At 35.6% G+C, this 23,262-nt stretch overlaps 1 protein-coding gene across 15 annotated transcripts in view; it reads left to right on the forward strand.

Annotated features, from left to right (window-relative positions):
• Window positions 1–23,262, forward strand: part of TBC1D5 (TBC1 domain family member 5) — a 606,671-nt gene that overhangs the window by 188,166 nt on the left and 395,243 nt on the right. For 10 of the 15 annotated variants that reach the window (XM_023207336.1, XM_023207339.1, XM_023207341.1 and 7 more), the window contains one exon: window positions 6,360–6,483. The exons of the other annotated variants lie outside the window; for them this stretch is intronic. The gene's annotated coding sequence lies outside the window, so the exon portion shown is untranslated. The remainder of the gene's footprint in view (window positions 1–6,359; window positions 6,484–23,262) is intronic. 15 annotated transcript variants of the gene reach the window in all.

Consider the following 23,262-nt stretch of genomic DNA (forward strand, 5'->3'; position numbering starts at 1 on the left):
CCCCCCCCCCCCCCGGCTATGGTCCCTGAAGCTAGATGACCAAATAATAAATTTGCAGTTTTGCTTTTAGCCTTGCCTACTCGCTGGTTCTTTTGTGCCCACTCTGGTGGTCTTAGAAAAACAAATCAAATAATAATGAATTATAAAATATTAAATATGTTTCCTATTGCCAATACAGAAGAAAAATTTTCTTTTTATTCTTAAAAGATCTTCTTATGATTTAAATGTTAATTACTTAAATTCTGGTAAAAATTTCAAATAAGGGAGATTTAGTATAATCAACTTATATATTTGTCAATGACCTTGAATCTTAACCAGTGCAGTATCATATTTTACTGTGAAAATATAAAAATTAGTTCTTTTATTAGTAAAATTTAATGGTTATACTACTGAATGCTTAATAAAATAATATTTAATATATAAACAAAAGCAGTTTCTACCAACTCTGACAGTGTTCTCTTCTTGTAACCAAACTATGTTAATGTGGGTTGACCTGCAGTTAGTCTTTATGGTTATAAAGAATTACAATAATCTATTTTTAAAGAGTAATATATACCTTTCTAGCAACCTCTCTGTCATTCATTTGCTAAATATAAATTAGTAGTGAAAATACATGTGTATTTTAACTTCTTAGATAATTTTTCCTAAACAATTGCCTGTTAGGGTCATTTGTTCTGAAAAATTATTCCTCCTACATTCAAAATGAAATGAAAAATGTAGAAGGGTGTTCACCTTTACGTTGCCATTCTGAATGCTTGCTAGAACATTATTAGTAAAGCCTGCGATGCTCTATGAAGAGAAGAGTTAGGAAGGAAAGCAGAATTAGTATACTCTTGTTTTGATTCAGTAGGTCAGGGTTTTTAATTAGTTTTGTGTAACCTGAGAATTTTATACCTGGATGCTTATTCTTGAATATCTTTTGGTCTTTTATACTTGTGTGGTTCTTACCTTGTCATATATAGGTATATTTTGTTTATTTAGACCAATTTCTAATTGTCTTCAGAAAGCATCAAAGACTGAAGACTAGGTAATTTATTTTCAATGTGTAGTATTAACTGCTATGCTGTATATACATTTTATATTTATGTCAGGAAAGGGTTGCAGAGGGGTGCTTTAGAACCACCTTTTCAGCTCTAAATAGCTATTGTGTACATATGGTAAGGTACTGCTGCTTAACAATTAGTAACTGCTTTGATGAAACTAAATTACATGTTTAAGTTCCCATCAGGAAGTCGCTTCACATATCTGTATTAATGTATTCAAGGCTCGAGAAGGAAAGTTAATTTTCCAGCTTAAATATTTAATTCAAGCTTAAAATTTAGTCTGTAATTAGAGCTCCCAAATGGCAGGAACATGGAGTATTTGTCCATTTTAATTAGATTGTTGTTTACCTATTAATTATATATCATATCTTGTCATATAGTTTTGATGGTAACAGATGGTGCTAGGAGTTAGTAAGGGTTTGAACAAAATAAGATTCCACATGATTTATTAAGTTGCACTTTATTAGTGAGTGGTCTGCTTTAGTCAGGTTATTCTCCCAAATAAGGACTGTGAAACATTTCACTAATTTTGGTAATTATTCTTTTGTGGACTCTTAAGAAATATTGAGCATAAAAAGTATGAGATGAGAGATGTCTATTTAGAAACAAAATGAGTTACTTGAGGCATCTTTATATTTAAGGAATATATATTACCAAATCATACAATTGGTATGAAGTTTAATGTATTTTGCTAGGACAGTGTTAGGGAAGCAAAATTTCATGTATTGGTAAAAATGTAGGCATAGGAAATGTTTCATATATGTATACAAAATTATGATTTAGGATAGGAAAATAATAAGATGATTAAGTTATGTATATCAAAGACATTCCTTTCCTGCCTTTTGAATTTAACAAAAAGACTGGGTTCTTTGTTGACCAAAATATTCTAAGAGCAGTTCTAGTGTCTAGTGAAGTCGAACAACAGAATTTCCTTATTCAAAAAGTAAATGTCAACTAAATAGACCTTCTAAGTTTGTTTATTCAAGATTTTATTAATTTTTCTGGTTAACTACTCAGTGTTCTAAAAGGAATAAATTTTATATATGTGTATATGCATATATATGTGAGGGGATACAGACAGTAAAACAGAGAGAGGAGAGGGAAAGGGAGAAAAGGAAGGAGGGCTTAAAATTTTCAGCTTTTAGTCTTAGGTAGTTTATTTAAAATTTGTTGGAATCCTTAATATCATTAGCTTTGGTTTGTGTTGCTATTTATTAACTCTTAAGGTTCTTATTTTGAAATTGATGATGAGTGTTTTATAGCAAAAAGTAAACAGAAGGCCCTACTTTTATTAATTTAAAGATTTGCTCCAGAAGGGGATCCCTGATTCCTTGTATCAGATCTTCAAAACTGTGGCCTTCTGTTACCTTTTCCCTTCAGTAAGCAGCTTTGTTTTTGTTAGTTGTGTTTTGTCTTGTCTTGTTTTTGTATTTTAGTTTGTCCCTACTTAGCAGTTTTTAGAAATAAAATTTGCTCTTGGTGTCAAAACTATTAATAATTCTTTGTGGTGGGGTGGTATTTTAAGGTAAGTGCCTAATTCCACATGTTCACAGCAGACTGTAAGATGTGTAATCTATGAACTCCTAGTGTGTACAAAATGCTTACATAACTGAATATATTAAGCACTTAAGCTTATCTGCGTTACGGAATTGAGATCTTTATCACTATATATTACAGTGTCTTTAAAACTTTGATTTATTCAGGAAAGAACTAAGTGATTTTTTTTCTCTACTGAATGAGGAAATTGTCATTTTAATGTGGCTTTAGTTTCGTGTTTTCCCTCCGTAGAATACTGAGTGCTTAAAAAGCAATCTCAAATATTGTGCTATAATGTTATAATATAGGAAGGATACTGCAGTATAGTTATAGTAATTAAAGAGACTATTGGAGGAAAAAATTATTTTTCATTTAGAATACCTGTAACCTTAGCTTGAAGGTTTGAATTTTTAACATTTCTTCCCTTTGTGAAAATGTGGGACTATATTTCGTTTGGCAAAGTTTTTCAAATGTAACGTACTAATTTTCAAAAAAAGAAAAACACTAAAAGCATGTAAATTACTCTAATTTGAAAAGTTATCCTTTATAAAGGAATGATATTATTTCTTTTTGTTAAAGCATGGGAAATATCATATACATTGGTTGTGTTGTTTTATCTGAGGCAATAAATATATAAATAAAAGATTATTTGTTGTTGTCAACAGAAATAGCAATTGAAAATGGAAATGAGGTTTTCTTTGCAGTTGATTCTTTTCAACTCCTGGCCTATCACTTTGCTCTTTGGAAAGACTTTTATTTCAACAGCCAGCCATGCATATATTTACCTTTTCCAAAGAAAATTGTAGTACTGATTACTTTTTCTGTAATTATTATGGTCTTTCTTTTCTTAAAATAGCAATATATGAAAAATATTTAGGAAAACGTGATGATTGATGAATTAGTTTTACTACTTAATACTGCTTTCAAGCAACATAATCTGTTAACTGATGATACTCCTGAAGGACTTTAAACATAGTACTCCAAAACTGTTACTGAATGAACAGCTAATGTGCTTTTGGAGTAGTGACCATTTGGGAAAAGATGATTGTAGGATTGACCTCCTAGTGATATGCAATCAGTGTTTTTAGACAGTGTCTTAAAAAAGTTAATAGGTTCCATTAAATCCAGTTCCTCAGGTACACAAGTTTCCCCAGAACAGGTTTTAGGAGTAGTAAGTACTGGGACAATAACAACTAAATACTAATTATTCCAAACATTAAAGAACAGTTTTTTTTTTTTTTTTTCCTTGCTAGTAGAAAAACCTAACTTTAGAGTTCTCAACTTTCATTTTTTTCTAATATAGTTGAGCAAAAGCACAACAAAAGTAAATATATCTTACATTTGATTTTTGGGCTCATTTTATTTTTTTCTTCTTTTTTTTCCACTCATGGTACTACTATGCATTGTGACAGGTTCAAAATTAAAAATAATTTGTAAGCGGGATGTTGAAATCATCATGATTTGATGTCTGGATGCTGATTTGTTTTTAACATATAGAAAAAATGATAGCCATTTGTCTATGCTGACTACTTAAGAGAGAGGTGAGGATTTGATGAGATCCTCAGTAGTAGTGGTGGGACATACATTGGGCATCCACTAGCATGGTGGGTAGGATGGGTGAATGCAGATTCTAAATATATTAGAAGTTCCTTGCCTGGAACTCCTACCTCCTTCTTTCTTTATGAATCAGTTCAAATTTATTTCTCTTGTAAAATATTTTAGCTTGTACATTCATTGTCACTTTGTGTGTACACTGATCATGTTGAATTATGATTGTTTACATGTCTGTTTTCCATTAAACTGTAGGCCCATGAAGCTTAAGGGGGGCAGTAGTAATTTATTTATATTTTTGCCTCCAATGTTTTCATTTGCCTCCATTTGCCTCCAATGTTTTCAGCACAATGATTTGATTCATAATAGATGTATAATAAATGCTTGTTAAAAGATGAATAAAAGTATTTCATTTTATAGGGTATGGCTATCATGAAAGAGAATGTAGTGGATCTGTGAGGAGCTCTGTAAAGTTTTTCAACTTTTAAGTAATGATAAAAATATTTTTATAAGGCAATGTCTGGGTTGTTTTTTTCCTCCAATTTGCTTTTCCAGGTTCAACTGTCTTTACTTTTTGCTAATGTATAAGTACTTCATGTGTTTGCTAAAAATAGTCAAACAGTACAGAAATGTATGAAGTTAAAAACCACTTGTAATTCTTTCCCCAGTGATGACCATTGTTTCTTACTTGAATATGTCCTTCCAGACTGCTTTTTAAAAATACCTTTGTCTTCTCTCGTTTCCTTTTTAAAATTTTATAAGCCCTTTCTAAAGATACTGCTTTGAAATCTTAATTCTTTACTCTTCACATGGTGAGTCTATAACCTTATATTATGCAGAATATACTTTGAGAATTCCAGGTGACATTTTCAGACCTTAAGTGTACTCCATTTTGAAATATATTTTTGTCTTTGCTTCTATGATATTATGCCTTCCTGATTTTCCTGATTCATTGTGTTGTATTCCTCAAGATCTAGTGCTTTTCTCTTCTCACTGTACCCTTCTCTTGGCAATCTAGTCTGTGTCTATGACTTCAGTTAACCACTTTGTATGCAGGACTCCCAAGTTAAATCCAGCCTAGGCTATTGTTATGACCTCCAGGCCTGCATATCTATCTATCTATTTGATGTCACTTTTCTTGGATTTCATGATGGTTCCTCAAATTTGACGAGTCTAAATTTAAATTTATTATATTCTTCCTTTGTTCAGTCCTTCTCTGTCTAGTTTTCCCAGTTTTAGTCAAGAATATCTTTCTATCCAGTTGTGCAACCAGAAAACTCTCTTACCATAACTAATCCATCAACAAATATCCCCTTATCATGTACGTAACTGATATATTTACAGATTTGTTTGGGATTTAGTTTTAATCTGTTGATCTGTTTGTCTCTCTTTATGCAAACCTTACACCTTTAAGTAACAGGATTTATTGTTTTTCTACGTTATAGGGCTATTCCCTTTATATCATTATTCTTTTAAAAATTGTAGATATTCTCAGACAATCTACATGGACTTCAGAATCTTCCTGCCATCTTCTGTCTCACAGTCCCTTTGGAATTTTTATTAGATTTGCATTAGATGTATCAATTACTTTATAGAAAATTTATATATCCCAATAATAAGCATTCCCATCCAGGAGTGTGTTGTGCATCTTGATTTGCCATTTGGGTCCTTCAAACAAGTCACACATTTTTTTTATATCTAGGTTTTCACAATGCACCAAGACTGTTGTTGCCCTTGTGCTGGATTATTTTAGTTATGGTTGGTATTGGTTTGTTTGGTGTTTAGCACAGTCCCTGGCATATCACTCACAGTAAATATTAAGTTTTGAGCAGTGTTTAGCGTATAGGGAATCTTTCTTTCTTTCTTTTTTTTTTAATAAGTCATGCGGTCTTATTTTATGATTTAAAAATCTTTTATCTTCAGTTTTTGTAGACACTATTAGGTGCAAATTATAATTTTGTCTTCCTTTTAAAATTTATACTTCTAATTTCTTTTACTTGACCTACTGGGTTGGGTAAAATCTCTCTAACAATGTTGAATTAATAGGATTGGCATTAATAGCTAATACCTTCAGGTGTCTGTGTTTAAATGGCAAAGTCCATTTATGTTTTGTATTATAAATGCTATTTATGAGTTTTTTTTCACCCTAATGCTGTATTGATGAATGGAAGTTTTATATTTTGTTTGCTTAGTTTATTATTTTAATTTAATTAATTAAATTTTTTTTAGAGATGGGGTCTCACTCTGTCATCCAGTCTGGAATATAGTGGTGCAGTCATAGTCCATTGTAGCCTCCATCTCAAGGACTCAAGAGATCTTCCCTCCGAGGCCTCCCAAGTAGCTGGGATTACAGGTATGTGCCATCATACTCTGCTAATTGAAACAAAGTTTTTTTTAATCAAAGGTTTGCCACATTCAGTGACACATTGTTTCGTCTTTTTTCCTTTAGTTGACTTACATAATCAGTTAATAGACTTTCTAATCTTTGCCCTTGCATTTGTGGAAAGATTACTTCTTGTTCATGATATATTGTGAGATCGCTCCTCTTGTGCTCTCTTTGTCATGCTTTGGGGTTAGGATCATGCCAACATAAAATGAACTGGGACAGTTTCTTTCTTTTTGGAAATTTGTCCTTTCTTAGAACAGATTTGTCCTTTCTTATTTTTTATTTCATTTAGATCTTCAAATTTGTTGGCCTAAAGCTGTACATAATACTCCTCACCCTCCTGCTCCAGTGTTTAAATAATCTTATTGAGGGCTGGTATTATATTATCTTTCTTGCTGTTACTAACAATACTGTTTTTTCCCCTTCCACTTGGTCAACTTATCAAAATTTAGTCTATTTCATTGAGCTTGCAAAGAAGGAAAGAACTAGCTTGTTTGCTTCTCTGTCTGCTAGTTTATTTGGTTTATTTTGTTTTTATAATCTTCTTAAGATAAGTGCTGGCTCATTTGTTATATTTTCTTTTGTTTTACATTTAACAGAGTGCTAATTTATGATTTTTTTTTGCTCTTACTAGAGCTTTGATTGAACCCTCTAAGTTTTTACATGTATATGTAAAAAAGTGTGTGTATCATATGTATAATATGTATATGAAATTAATTTGCTTTAATTAGCTTTCAACCTTTTCATCATAACATAGATCACAGATACAGAAAACCATTCATAACAAATATATGTCTTGGTGAATTCTTTTAAGGTAAACATGCTTGTAATTATTACTTAGGTCAAGAAATAGAACTTTACCAGCCACTGCAGAAGCTCTTCAGTGTGTTCTGTGCCAGTCACAACCCTCTTTTTCCCTCCAAAAGTAACTGCTGACTTTCAGAATAATAAATTATTTCTGTTTCTTTTTTTTTTTTTTTTTGAGACGGAGTCTTGCTCTGTCGCCCAGGCTGGAGTGCAGTGGCGCAATTTCAGCTCACTGCAGGCTCTGCCTCCCGGGTTCACGCCATTCTCCTGCCTCAGCCTCCCAAGTAGCTGGGACTGCAGGTGCCCGTCACCACACCCGGCTAATTTTTTTGTATTTTTGGTAGAGAGGGCGTTTCACCGTGTTAGCCAGGATGGTCTCAATATCCTGACCTCATGATGTGCCCACGTCGGCCTCCCAAAGTGCTAGGATTACAGGCATGAGCCACTGCGCCTGGCCCTATTTCTGTTTCTTTATGGTTTTGTCACTTAAGTGTGCGTCTCTAGACACTAGTTTAGAATTGTTCATGTTCACTTCAAAAAAGTTTTTTTTTTTTTTTTTTTTGAGATGGAGTCTTGCTCTGTCACCCAGGCTGGAGTGCAGTGGTGTCATCTCTGCTCACTGCAACTTCCGCCTCCCGGGTTCAAGCGATTCTCCTGCCTCAGCCTCCTTAGTAGCTGGGATTATAGCTGTGGGCCACGACGCCCAGCTAATTTTTGTATTTTTAGTAGAGATGGGGTTTCACCATGTTGGCCAGGCTAGTCTTGAGCTCCTGACCCTCATGATCCGCCCGCCTCAGCCTCCCGAAGTGCTGGATTACTCCCAAAGTGGTGTGAGCCACTGTGCCCGGCCTCCCCTGCGCCCAGCGCCTCCCCCCCACCACCCGCGCGCTTTTTTTTAGACAGGGTTTTACTCTGTTGCCCAGGTTGGAATGCAGTGGCATAATCACAGCTCATTGCAGCCTTGAACTCCTGGGCTCAAGTGATCCTCCTGCCTTGGCCTCCTGAGTAGCTAGGACTACAGATGCATGCCACCATGGACCATGGCTGGCTTATTTTTAAATTTTTTTAGAGACAGGGTGTCTCACTTCGTTGCCCAGGCTAGTCTTGAACTCCTGGCTTCAAGTGATCCTCCCGACTCGTCCTTCCAAAGTGATGGGATTGCAGGGGTGAGCCACTGAGTCTGGACTATATTTTACTTTGAAGACTCTCTTAAGCAGCAGGTTTTTCCCTCCAGCCCTTTCTTTTCTTTATATATTATTCACTGAAGTACCTGAGTTGTTTGACCTGCTGAGTTCCCTGCAGTCTGGATTTTGTCGATCTTGTATTCATGGTGAAATTAAACATTTTGTTCTATATTTTTTTTCTAAGTTGGCAGGTAGAGTCAGAGTTTGATTGCATTTAAACTTAATCCCTTAGATAGGACTATAGATGCCATTGTATTTTCTCATCAGGAGGCACATAGTGTCTTTTTAAAATTTTAAATGTTGGCAGGTATTGATTCTCAAAGCCTGCATCCATTAACTCATCGTGTCATATGTTATATAGTGTTTTTGTTATGTAAAGTAACTAGAAATGAAATCTGTTTCCATTTGATTATCTAACAGGGACTTTTTTGTCATTAAAAAAGTATAGATTTGGCTGGGCGAGGTGGCTCACGCCTGTAATCCCAGCACTTTGGGAGACTGAAGTGGGAGGATCACGAGGTCAGGAGTTCGAGACCAGCCTGGCCAATATAGTGAAACCCGTCTCTACTAAAAATACAAAAAATTAGCTGTGCATGGTGGCGGGCACCTATAGTCCCAGGTACTTGGGAGGCTGAGGCAGGAGAATCACTTGAACCCAGGAGGCAGAGGTTGCAGTGAGCCGAGATCACACCATTGGACTCCAGCTAGGGCAACAGTGCAAGGCTCTGTCTCCAAAAAAAAAAAAAAAAAAAAAAAAACTCCGTTCTAGATTTGTATTGTGGTCAGTGAATGTGATTTCTACATTCTCACAGTGTATGAATGTGATCTTTATCTCCTCTTACATATGAAAATTTGCAAATGTCTTATGGCATTTATAAAAATTTATCTTATTTTGCTTGTCATTTAAATGTTTTAGGCCGGGCTTGGTGGCTCATGCCTGTAATACCAGCACTTTGGTGGGAGGCCAAGGTGGGCAGATCACTTGAGATCAGGAGTTTGAGACCAGCCTGGCCAACACGGTGAAACCCCATCTCTACCAAAAATACAAAAAATTAGCTGGATGTGGTGCCAGCTACTTGGAAGGCTGAGGCAGGAGAATCGCTTGGACCTGGGAGGCGGAGGTTGCAGGGAGCTGAGATGCCACTGCACTCCAGCCTGGGCAACAGAGTGAGACATCGTCTTAAAAAAAAAAAAAAAAAAAAAAAAGGTTTTATATATATATAGCTATTAAAAATGAAGATTGATTTATTTATTTATTAGAAAGAGAATAGGAAATAGACCATAAAATATTTAGGAAATTGATGCGGAAAATATGGGGAATGAAAGATTTAATTTCTATATTGTGATTGAAGGCAAAGTAGCTCTGAGAAAATGGAGACTATCACTCTTGGTTTTTTTTCTCACATACCTAGGTTTCATAGCTATCTTGTTTCTAAAATTGTTCATGGAAAATTTCTTAATTTTTGTTATGATCAATTACTGATGTATAAATATCTGGTTCTATTTACCAGCAAATAGTTAGAATTGATACTTGTTCTTTGACTAATCAGTTCAACATTTATCAGCACTAATACACTTTTCATTCATGTTAAGCAGTTGTTTTTATTTTTTATTTTATTTTGTGTTGAGGGAGGATGGTACTTTAGGTTGTGCGCGTGAATTTTGTAGCAATATAAAAATGTAAATTTGTTTTGCCTTTTCCTACATGTGTGTTTACCAATGTCTTCAATGATTTTCTTCTACTTGTTTATTTTATTTCTGTTTGTATTCATCAAAACAAAAGAAGTGGTCAGTGAGTATAGTTCACTTCTGTATGTAAATTATTGTTCTAAGGCAGTTAATAATGGTAACTTCATGCTATTAAGGGTTCTGTAGTATATAGCAATCATTTATGGAAAGTTTTCTTAAGTAAATTGTTAATAAAAAATAATTATATTATCAAAATTTGAAAATGAGTTACCTTTTTGATAAATCAGAGCTAATTTAAGATTATCTTTTAAAAATGTCATTCATGATCAGTTGCATTCTATTAAGCTTTAAGGGATGGGACAGAAAGGTACGCAGCAAGACATGCCAAAATCAAACCTTATGCTCTTGGAGATTATTCCGATATTAGCTTGTAAGATGGCATCAAGAGGAGAAACCAAAGGTGTAGAGGCAGGCTTAGTAGTTATTGTAATGTCTGTGGTAAGCAATTAGGAGAGCCTAAATTGAGTAATGACTAGTCGTGAAAAGGTGAAGATGACGATGAAAATACAGGAAATGGAAATGAATTTTAAACCAATAGAAATTTCTTACTTTTTGGTAGGCTTAAAAACAAACTAGGCCAAGCACGGTGGCTTGTGCCTGTAATCCTGGCACTTTGGGAGGCCAAGGCAGGTGGATCACCTGAGGTCAAGAATTCAAGAACCAGCTTGGCCAACATGGTGAAACACTGTCTCTACTAAAAATACCAAAAAATTAGCCGGTTGTGGTGGTGCATACCTGTAGTCCCAGCTACTTGGGAGACTGAGACAGGAGAGTAACTTAAACCTGGGAGACAGAGGTTGCAGGGAATTGAGATTGCGCCACTGCCTGGGTGACAGTGAGACCCTGTCTCAAAAAAAAAAAAAAAAAAAAACCAAAAACCAAACTATTGGATACCAGCAATTTCAGTGGTTAGACATGTAAACCAAACATAAAATTCTAAGCTCCCCAACCAACTGAATGGATCCTCTTGTTGTCCAAGGGGATTCCAAAGAACCCCGAAAATCTTGCTCATGCCATGACAGGAATGGAAGATCTCTCATGGCTTGTTTGTACTCTTCTTGCTTTGGAGTTCAGGCACAAAACTGAGCAGCATTAACATTAAAATAGAGATTATGAGACTGACAAAACAGACTCTTTGTAGCACTAAGATAACAAATACCACCCTGACTGTAGTATAGCATGGCATGACAGATAGCAGGCCCTGTAAGAAATCAAAGTATTTTACCCCATATTTAACATATTTTGAAATGGCCCTTCAGGGTTCTCTCTTGTGGGAGAAGTTTATATTCTGAATAGAATCCCATCCCATTCCCATTCTCTTCCCAGCTGTTTTTCTGATCCTGAAGAGATTAGCTGAGAGTCCAATACCTTTTAAAGATTTAATAGGAAACAGTTGCCATCTATGGCCTCTACCTAACTCTTTTAACTAATTGCCAACCAGAAAATCTTTGAATCCACCTATGAAGCCCCCTTGCTTGGAGATGCCCCGCCTTTTTGGACCGAACCAGCGTATACCTCACGTATATTGATTCATGTCTTATGTATCCCTAAAACGTATAAAATCAAGCTATAAACCCGGCCAACTTGGGAACATGTTCTTAGGACCTCTTGAGGCTGTGCCACGTGTCATGTTCCTTAACTTTGGCAAAATAAACTTCTAAATTGATTGAGACTTGTCTCAGATACATTTTGGTTTACAGAGTTAATAAATTCATTGTCAACTTGCATTAGAAAAAAAAAGCACAAGGCCCGGCACAGTGGCTCACGCCTGTAATCCCAGCACTTTGGGAGGCCTACGAGGGCAGATCACAAGGTCAGGAGATCGAGACCATTTTTGCCAACATGGTGAAACCCTGTCTTTACTAAAAATACAAAAATTAGCTGAGCGTGGTGGCATGTGCCTGTAATCCCAGATACTCGGGAGACTGAGGCAGGAGAATCGCTTGAACCTGGGAGGCGGAGGTTACAGTGAGCCGAGGTCACGCCACTGCACTCTAGCCTGGTGACAGAGTAAGACTGTCTCCAAAAAAAAAAAAAAGAAAAACACACATATTAAATATATGAAAGGAAGAAATAATGGAAGGGCTTTATGAATTACAAGGAAACTGTCAGTGATACAAGCATGGAAAGATTTTAGGGAGAAAGTACGTGTGGTTTTTAATACCCAAATTCTACATGACCTACATGACAAATCCCATTTGTGTAAAGCTTTTAGTCAGTACCCAAGTGCAGAAAAGTGCTTCATGATGGGAGAGAATAAAGAATGTATGTATTATTCGTCAATAACCTTTGTTAGTTTTCTAGAACATGTTCCTGTGCATAACATAACAAAAGAATAATAAGAAAGAAAAGTTGTATCCTTGTGCTTCACTTCAACCAGAGTATGTCCAAACTAAGCCTCTTAGATAAAATTTCCTGCCTACGGTAGTGTTTTCTTTTGCCATTTCACTATCCTTTGAGGACACGTTCCAGCTCCATCCCAGGAGAGCTTCCCCACTGGTTTCATTAGCTATGAGCAGCCATTAGAACTCTGACTTGTCTCCCACATTACTCCACTGTGAGTTGTGTTATAATTTCTTTGAAATATTATTTTCAAAAGATGTTTCTGGGTGAGTTCCTTTAAAAGACTGGATTAGTGAAATGGTAAGTAATAGGCTTGGTTAACGGCTTTTTGTATTGACTGATAATCTCTTCACGGTGACCTCAAGCTGTTATGTACATTTTAGGTTATTTGATGCAGTCTTTTCTCACTAAATATGTTATGCTGCTGTAGAATAGGGATTCAATCTTATATGTCCTTGTATTCCTTAATTTATGAGATGGGTGAGGTGAAGGTTGACTGTAAAAATAGTACATGCCATACAAACAGAAGATACTACATACTTAAACTGACATAGTAGGCTGAATATTTAGGGAACAGATGTTGACAGGATTTAAAAGAGGGAAGGAACACTTGTCCGTAGAAAATTCAGCCAGTTCCCTGTTGGTAAATACTTGGATTGTTGTCAACATTTAGTTTCTGTAAACAATATTGTAATGAATAAGCTTATATAGGTCCTCAATCTCTTATCTGAACCCATAAGGGGACTAAATGTTTTGGTATTCATAATTTTCTGGATTTTAGAATTGTTAATGTGATACATGTTCTAAAATTACAGAACACTTCCAGTGGAGGCAGCACTCAGTAAACAAATAAGTTACTATTTCCGATGGAAAATGTGTGATTATTCACACTGTTGGTTAAATAAAGACCATAAATAGCTTTATATCAATTCAAGTCAAATTTTGTTGCCAAACGTCTTTGTGTCAAAGTTAGGATATATCGCTTGTGGCTTTTGGAGATCTGGGACATGTACATGTATATGTGTGTGCTGTTAGACTTATAGGAATAATTTCCAGTTTGGATTTTCTGGATCAAGAGAAAATACATTTGTAGTTTTGTTAAATAGTACCAATCCCCCTCCCTTGGTGTTGTACCATTTCCCACTTTTTTCAGCAACGTGTGGAGGGAAAGCTGGTCTTTCCCAGTCTTACTACTAATGTGTGTTGCCAGACTTTTGGATTTTTGCCAGTGTAATAAGTGAAAAATAGAATCTCATTGTAATTTTACAAGGAATATTTTAAAAGACAAGAATTGCAGTTCTTATGGCTTTGGCTAAGGACTTTGTGTATTGACTGATAACCTCCTTACAGTGACTATGAAGAGTTGTTTAAATAGCAGCAGGGACACATGACACCATTCCCTCCCTTTCTTACCCATCTCTCTTTTGTCTCAAATATGATGCCCCAAGTATATTTGTGCTTTTGTCTGTTAATCTAGTAAAGAGTGAACACCTATCATGTAGTCAATTTTGTATTTTTCACTGAGTTTGTATAATGACAGTGTATTTTCTGTCTCCCAGGCAGGATTTCAGGCTAAAACATTAATAGTAAACAAAAACACTGAGAAATGCAAAATTTTCATGTTACATGTTAGGATATACTCTTTCTCTAGCCCCACAACTCTGGATTTATTCTGAAGCTCAGTTCTGCCTTTGGGCCCCTGTATTACCTGTTTCTTCTCACTGGAATAAATAACCTTCATCCAAACTCCCATTACACACTGCTTTTTTGTCACTCAACTCTGTTTAAATGTCACATCTTCAGATACCTGAATGCCCAGTCTAAAATAGACCCCATTCTCTCTCTGTCTTATCAACTTTTTACGATTTTTATCATAGCTATTAGCACCACCACCTGGTGTTTTTATATTTGTTTATTTTCTATCTCCCACCAGTAGTATTTAAGCTCTATTTGATCAGAGGCTACTGTCTTATTTAGTACTATGTCCTAGGGCCTAGAATAGTGCCAGGCATGTGTTCCATTTTTAGTAATCGCTCTTGGAATGAATGTCTTCTTTCATAATTTGCCTTTCTGCTTACTTCAACCTCCAGAATGTTCTTCCCCTCAACCTGGTCTAGTCAACTCTTATATATCCTTCAGTGTGCTGTTTGATTTAGGAAAATGATTTATACAATTTATTCAGAAACTAATAATTGTTTTGATTTTCCTTTGAAATGTTTCCAGAATTCTCAACTTTGAATTATGATTTTGAAGCATAAGGACTCTGACAGGAGGGAGCTTTGTCCAGCCATGTTAGTTCCTTTGCTTTATAAAGCTTACTTCTTTGATACTTTGGTGATTGTTATTACCTTTTTTTGTCCCCTCTTAAGATCATAGGTTCTTGTGTTAATCATCTGGAAGGATTGATGTTCTGTATATTCAAATGTTAGTTGTTGAGTAATAGTTTTTACATATTAGAGATAGCCTAAGGGAAAAAAGTTACATAAAACTACAAATGTATACTACTCAGAAACAAAGTTTCCCATGCCATTGCTCAGGTGCTGCAGATGTTGAAGATGGTATCAACACATACCATATGTGTTAGAAAATAAAAGGGATAAGGGCAGAAGTTTAAGAAATCAGAAAAACTTCATCTGTGAATTTCTTCTTCTTATAAGTTTAAACTAGACATTATGCCTTATTTTAATACGCAGTTGTTTTTTGTGTTTATATGTTTTATGTTTTGATCACTGTTCAGTATTTAAACTCCTTCAAATGTGCAAAGATTAAATGTTTAATAAAAATTGCTTGTTGTTTTCAACATCTGTGTTCAGAGAACAATGGCCCACTAGAGTGCAGAAAGCTTGTAAAGTTTTCAAATGTATTGAGAATGACAGAAAGTTCAGTGAAGAGTTTGCTTCCCTCATTACAGAACTACTTCTGTGGCTGCGATTACACTAAGAGCATCTTTAATTGCTTTAAAATCTGAATGCATGATAAGAATGGATTAATTTGATTTTTCTGTTACTACAAGTAGCAGATGGTTTATGTCTTAGGAATGCTCATGTTGTAAAATGAGATCCCCAGCTCATCCGTGATTGGTCACTGTTAATGAAGCATGCTGTGCTGATTATTGATTTAGAAAATGAGGATGACATGAGTATTGTGTGTGTTGCTATAATAAATTAAAGAGGAGTATTTTAATAGCCAGCAGACATACACCTTAAATAACATGAAATATTTGATTTTCTATTCAGGTGGTCTCTGCCCTGTCAAACTAATTTTATTGTTTATTAAAAAGATATACTTTTATAGTTTCAGCTAACAAGCAGATGGTCGTCTTTACTTATTTCTGTTTTGTATTGCTGTATGACCGATCAGATGCATGATAGGAACCCAAATTAGCTTGTTGTCTGCAAAGCAATGGTGTAGCCATGGGAGGAAATCTTTTGCTGTATATATGTGTGTTAGAGAGAGTGCATGTTTGTGCAGTTAAATACACACACACACACACACACACAGAACTATTTACTGTTAAGTGTTTAATACTTGTTTTTTAATTAAAGCTATATATTGAAAGTTTTGTAAGATACTAGTTTTTCAAATAAATTTTTAAAATATAGATGGAAGGGGAAGAAAATTGCAATTTTTTTTTTTTTGGTTTTAGACAGTTTCATGTGAACATGACACAAATTTATAGTCACATTTTATTGCAGGCACATTGTAAAAGTCAGGGTGATGACAGTTTATTGATATCTTCACTTTGCATTATGTGGTATTTGGTGATGTTCACAGATATGTAAGTGTTTTATCTTTATGGCAAAATAACATTTTGTGACTCACAGTAGTTAGATTGCCCCAAGAACTAAACATATAATGTATTGGATTAAAAATTTTAAAATTATGACATTTTGTTTTACCATAATTTTAATTGTGGCCATGCAGTAAGCATTGTAGAGTAGAGTGCTTCTTACCCTGACTGTGGGTAAAGCTGTAGAAGAAGACCCTCTGTGGTGGGCTTTTTTTTTTTTTTAATTTTGTGTGTGTACACTGGGTTTTAAATTTCAAATATTTATTGAATCCTGTTTAACTTTTACGGGTGTGTTTCAATTCAGATGAACATGACCATTTTTAACAGTATAGTGGTATTTCAGAGTGATGTAGCAGACTGAAATTATAGGCAGTGGAATCAGGGTCCTAAAGTAAACTTTTACTGCAGATAGGAATCAGCAAGGTAATGGGGAAATCAGTATTCTTAAATCGCCCACTTTTAACCCTGACCATAGCCATTTAACAGATATTCATAGTAGTAAATATTTTCCTAACAAATACTTTAGTAATAATTCCAAAGCACATAGAAGGGGAAAGACTCAATGATTTAAGGGATTTGATTTGATAACAATGTATCATTTATCCACATAAACAAAATATTAGTCAATTTGATACTCATGAGGTCATCATCCTTCATATTAGATTGTTTTACAGGAAGCCTAAGAAAAACCTTTAGAGATTGTGAAGTAAAATGGATTAATTGTATCTTTCACATGACAGTCCACTTTGCAAAAGGGGAGTAGGAAGCCATTCATTATTGTTATTGTTGTTGTTATTATTATTATTATTATTATTATTATTATTATTATTATTAGAGTCTCATTGTGTTGCCCAGGCTGGAGTACAGTGGTGCAATCTTGACTCAGTGCAACCTCTGCCCCCTGGGTTCAAGCAGTTCTCCTGCTTAGCCTCGTGAGTAGCTGGGACTACAGGTGTGCACTACCACACCCAGCTAATTTTTGTATTTTTACTAGAGATGGGGTTTGACCACATTGGCCAGGCTGGTTTCGAACTTCTGACCTCAAGTGATCCAATGGCCTCGGCCTCCCAAAGTGCTGGGATTACAGGTGTGAGCCACTGCACCTGGCCCTTTCATTATTAAAACACTATATTGAATAGGTGACTGAAGATACAACTTGTTACATATTTGTTGAATATTTATAGTATGACTTTTGCAACTTTTAATAAAATCATATTAAAGGCTTGTTTTCTTAATTGTTAATGTGTCTATTTTTATTCATATATTTTAGTGAAAACTCATTAAAATGAACAAGGACTAGTTTTTAGATATCTTTACTTCTAAATGTTTTATGATTGGTAGTAGTGTACATCACTGAATAGAAGAAATACCAGTTCTCCTCCCACCGTAGTACAAATCAGATACAGAAAAGAAATTGCCAATTGATAATTTATTTTATTTTATGTTATGTTATGTTATTTTTTTGAGATGGAGTGTCACTCCATTGCCCAGGCTGCAGTGCAGTGGTGCAATCTTGGCTCACTGCAACCTCCGCCTCCCAGGTTCAAGCGATTCTGCTGCCTCATCCTTCCAAGTAACTGGGATTACAGGCATGTGCCATGATGCTTGGCTATATTTTTTTGTATTTAGTAGAGACAGGTCTTCACCATGTTGGCCAGGCTGGTCTCTAACTCCTGACCTCAGGTGATCCACCTGCCTCTGCCTCCCAGAGTGGTGGGATTACAAGCATGAGCCACTCTGCCTGACCACCACTTGATAATTTAATAAAGATTGTTGGAAGTAGTTTAAAATTAATAACCAAGGTTTAAAAAATTATACTGTATAAAATAATTTTCATGAGGTAATTTAAAGGTATTTGGAGAGTTCTACCTCCTTAGACGACCTTTACCTTAGAATTTATACTTCAATGAGCTTCAGAAGAAGTATTTTGATTATATGTTTTGTAGCTTAAGTAACACATATAATTCTTTTTTATATTAACCCAGATGAATGAATGGCTTTATTATTATTTATTGTAATAATAATAATTTTCTTGTTTAGAGCTTTAATCATAAAGCAACTCTTGTTGTTACATGGAGAAATAAATTAATAACAACATTCTCTACTCTTTTCCTTGCCATGTTTATGTTTAGTGCATTTTCTCCCCTCAATAGTAGCTACAAAGACTAGAAACATTATTATGAAAAGCATTTTTTGAAGACAAATGTTGATTGGCAGATAATGATAGTATGTTTATTAACATTTGTCTTACTGTTCCTTTTGGGTAGAAGATGCACAAGGGTTTTTCCCCCCTGCCCTGTGTTTTTCCTTTTATAATACAAAACTTTCTGGAGATAAAAACACTGTGAGATAGTTGCTGAATAACTTTGGAAGTATTTTCAGAGAGAAGTGATTGCCATCAGGTATGCTTGTTTTCTACTGCTACGTGAAATTTTTTTTTTTTTTTTTGAGACCGAGTATCGCTTTGTTGCTCATGCTGGAGTGCAGTGGCATGATCTTGGCTCACTGCAACCTCCGCCTCCTGAGTTCAAGTGGTTCTCCTGCCTCAGCCTCCCGAGTAGCTGGGACTACAGGCATGCGCCACCACGTCCAGCTAATTTTTTGCATTTTTAGTGGAGACGGGGTTTCACCATGTTAGCCTTGGATGGTCTCGATCTCCTGATCTCATGATCCGCCCACTTCGGCCTCCCAAAGTGTTGGGATTACAGGTGTGAGCTACCATGCCCGGCCTGCTATATGAAATTTCAACAACCTTGATTAGAATACGGCTGACACAGAGTACTGTATGTTTTAGATCTTAGCCAACTTACAGTTTTATCATTGTTTTGTAAAATTTAAAAGAAGTAAAGGAAAAATCAGACAAGATTGTAAACTTGTCAGCCAAATTCCTTACATCTTACTCTGAGATGAGTGAGGAAGTAGAATTGAGGTTTCATAGATGTCTCATTGCACATACTGCAATAAACATAGAATTATATCATGAAATCAACTATCCTCATGTGCAGTGTGATCAGGATGTTACTATGGTAACATTTCCATTTGTGAATTTTTGTGTAGTTAGAATTTGTAGTCATCACATCATACTACCATTGGCTTTTGATTTTTCATCTAAATAAATCACTGTGCTACCTGCATGCTATTAAGTGGCACCACATATAGCACTTCACTATCATCTGTACACTCTAGGCGAGGAAATCAAAAATAGGAAAAAGAAAGAAATGGGAACATTCTGCTAAATTACATTTTAAGGCTGTCTGGATGTTGCTGGTGAAATTTTAAATGTTAAGAGAAGTAAAAGCGTTGCTAGTTGTTCTCTGAGACACTTTAATTTTTATCAGTATATGATGATGAAATTGGTTAGGTATAGTAACAGTAGGACGTAAGGAGGGCTTTAATTTGTCTTCTAAATGGGTGCTAAATAACCAAGACAGAAGTAATCACCCTTCTGAGACCGAGAAGATTCATTTTGAAACAGTCCCTTTTCATTTTAACCTTATTAAATATTTGATATTTGTTTTTTTTAGATATTATAAAGTTGTCCTGCATATTTCACTTCTCATTATAAAGTCTGATTCTAATATCTTAGGTTAACTTGTATTAAAATAGCCTACAGTGTTCCCTTGTATCAATTACTGTATTCTAGTAAAGATTCCTACTGTTTTTGTTTTGTTTTGCTTCCTAAAGCCCCCTGCTGCTGTTGATTACACCTAGATCTGCTACTGATTGAAACTGTTAAAAGGCAAAGATAGTGTGGCTGGTTGCTGAATCATTTAATTTTAGGACTAATAAGAGATGTTCTGTCTGAGACTTAACCAAAATTGTGACACTAGAATGTTATGTATAAAGGGACCAAGAAATATTATTTTGCACACTAGTAATATTTGAAGATGTGAAATTTATTTACTTGGAATGTAATAGAGGAGTATCAGCAGACTGGTTGGATTTCTTTTTCTTTTTCTTTTTCTTTTTTTTGAGATGGAACCTTGCTCTGTCACCCAGATCTGGAGTGCAGTGGTGCCATCGTGGCTCACTGCAACTTCTACCTCCCAGGTTCAGACGGGCTCACTGCAACCTCCGCCTCCCAGGTTCAAACTATTCCCCTTGGGAGACTCGGGAGTTTCAGTCTCCTGAGTAGCTGGGAGTACAGGAGCACGCCGCCGTGCCCGCCTAATATTTTTTTTTGTATTTTAGTAGAGATACTAAATGTTGCCCAGGCTGGTTTCAAACTCCTAACCTCAGGCAGTCCACCCACCTCAGCCTCCCAAAGTGCTGGGATTACAGGCCTGAGCCAGCATGCCTGGCTATTAGTTTTTATAAAGATAAATGGAAAACTGTATATGTAACAGTGTTAATTCAGTAATCGAGAGACTTGATAATAACATGGTAAGAAGTTCAAAGTTAAAATTTTTCATTTGTAATTGAGGCCATGTCTATAAGTCCAGTGCACATTTATATAAAATTAAGTTGTGCAAAATAGAAGCACGCTGTAAGTGGTTGACATATAAATTTTGAAATCTTAGATAGGATTTCTATGATAGGGTTTCCATGATAGCTATGGGGTTTTTTAATGAGGCAGCTCAGATCAAGAATAACTATCAATCTGTATCGTCACTGCTTTAAAATTTGAGATCATTCTTTCTGTGCTGGACTTGGTAAGGAATTATATAAGAGGGTATGGTTATGCTTATGTATATTTAATAATTTATGATATTGTTACTCTTCTTTTTGTTGATTATAAGTAATTGCTAATTCTTTTAAAGACATTTCAGTTTGCTGTTTACAAACTGCATCAGTGTTGAAGTAATTTGTGTGAGGTTATGTACATCTATACTTTGAGTTGGGAAAAAGCTAGTTCCTTTAACATATTTATTGAAATATTTCAATCAGGTAAATTGCATAAAGGGAAGAGTGACAAGAAGGGTGCTGTCAGCAATGTGCATGATGGTTTGGGGAGATAAAGAAACCAGTTTAGAAGGTTTGTGCTAAGGAGTAGGAAGCAAATAATGAGTGCTATAATTCGAATAGTGGCAATAGGAATAAAGTAGGATTCAGTGTTTGTGTCTCTTATTTTTGTTGGTGACCCATTGAATTATGTGTCAGTGAACATTGAAAAAAACACCAAAATCTTATTAGAGGCTAATGAATATTCATGTTTTCTTATATAGTAAGTCTTTGGACTGTAAGCACCTTGAAGACAAATGTTACTCATTTTTGTTGTCTCAGGACTTGATGCAGTATGTTGCTTGTAGTCATCATTCCACCTTTGAAATGGAAAAAGAAAAGTAAATAAGAAAGGATCTGTAATGGTTTGCTGTCATAACACAGTACCACTAACTTAGTGGCTTAAATAGCAGAACTAATCCTCACACAGTTTTGGAAGCTGTAAGTCTGAGATCAGGTGTCAGCAAATGTTGATTGCTTTTGAGGTCTGTGAAGGAGAACCTATTCCAGGTCTCTTTGTTTGGCTTGTAAGTGGCAGTCTTCTCCCTGTGTCTTCACATTGTCATCCCTTTGTATATGTCCAAATCTCCCCATTTTATAAGGGAATAAGTTGTATTGGATTATGTTCCACCTTAATGACAATTTAATTTGGTTTTTGCTGTAAAGGCCCTATCTCCAAATAAAGTCACACTCTGAGGTTACTGGGGGTTAGGGTTTCAATGTATGATTTTTTCGGTGTCATAATAATGCTTTTTTTAAAAACTAAAAAAAATAGTTACAGCTTTTTATTTATTTATTATTTTAAAACATTGATCCATAACAGCTCTGATTGAAGTTGATGTTATTTATAGGCCAAGAGCTAATGACATATACAATTAATTGTAAAATAAATACGCTCATTCTCCAGTTAATGTCAGTATAGGGACCCGCAGCGATTTGTCCCTTTGTAATTAATGCCACGTGATGTAGTTTTCACCTCAGTTTAGTTTACTGTATTGTATCTAAACATATTAGCAGTTTGGTAGCTATGTGTTGTACTGGTTTCCATCTAGTGGCAGAAATAGGAGATAGGAGGCTACATTTGAAAAGAAAATGATACTATGTTCCTTATCTTTCCTCCTTCTTTATTTCACCATGTTTGGAATAATCTAAATTATCTTCCACACCCATCATGCAGAGTTCTTAAGGTGTTTTTTCTTTCCTCCCCAGACAGAGACTCACTATGTCGCCCAGGCTGTAGTGCAGTGGCGTGATCTCTGCTCACTGCAACCTCCACCTCCCGGGTTCAAGAGATTCTCCTGTCTCAGTCTCCTGAGTAGCTGGGATAACAGGCATGCGCCACCACACCTGACCAATTTTTGTATATTGGGGCCAAATTTTGTATATAGTAGAGATGGGGTTTCACCATGTTGGTCAGGCTGGTCTCAAACCCCTGACCTCGTGATTTGCCCACTTTGGCCTCCCAAAGTGCTGGGATTACAGGAGTGAGCCACTGCGCCCGGCCGATTTCTTAAGTTTTAAGTAAACATGCATTCTTATCTAAATATTATTGATAATCAAATTATACTTATAATACTGTGATAGGTGGGTTTTCATGTACAATTTTGGATAGTCATTTGTCTAGAACAGTAGTCATTTGTCTAGAACAGTTCTCAAAGTGTGGCCCCCAGTTCAGTCCTTCAGCATTACCTGGAGAGTTTTAAGAAAAGCAAATTTTCTGGGCTGGGCGCGGGGGCTCACGTCTGTAATCCCAACACTTTGGGAGGCTGAGGCAGGCGGATCACGAGGTCAAGAGATTGAGACCATCTTGGCCAACATGACGAAACCCCATCTCTATTAAAAAAATACAAAAATTAGCTGGGTGTGGTGGTGAGTGCCTGAAGTTCCAGCTACTCGGGAGGCTGAGGCAGGAGAATTGCTTGAACCCGGGAG

This window comes from Piliocolobus tephrosceles, chromosome 2 (assembly GCF_002776525.5).
Source record: "Piliocolobus tephrosceles isolate RC106 chromosome 2, ASM277652v3, whole genome shotgun sequence".
Lineage (NCBI taxonomy): Eukaryota > Metazoa > Chordata > Mammalia > Primates > Cercopithecidae > Piliocolobus > Piliocolobus tephrosceles.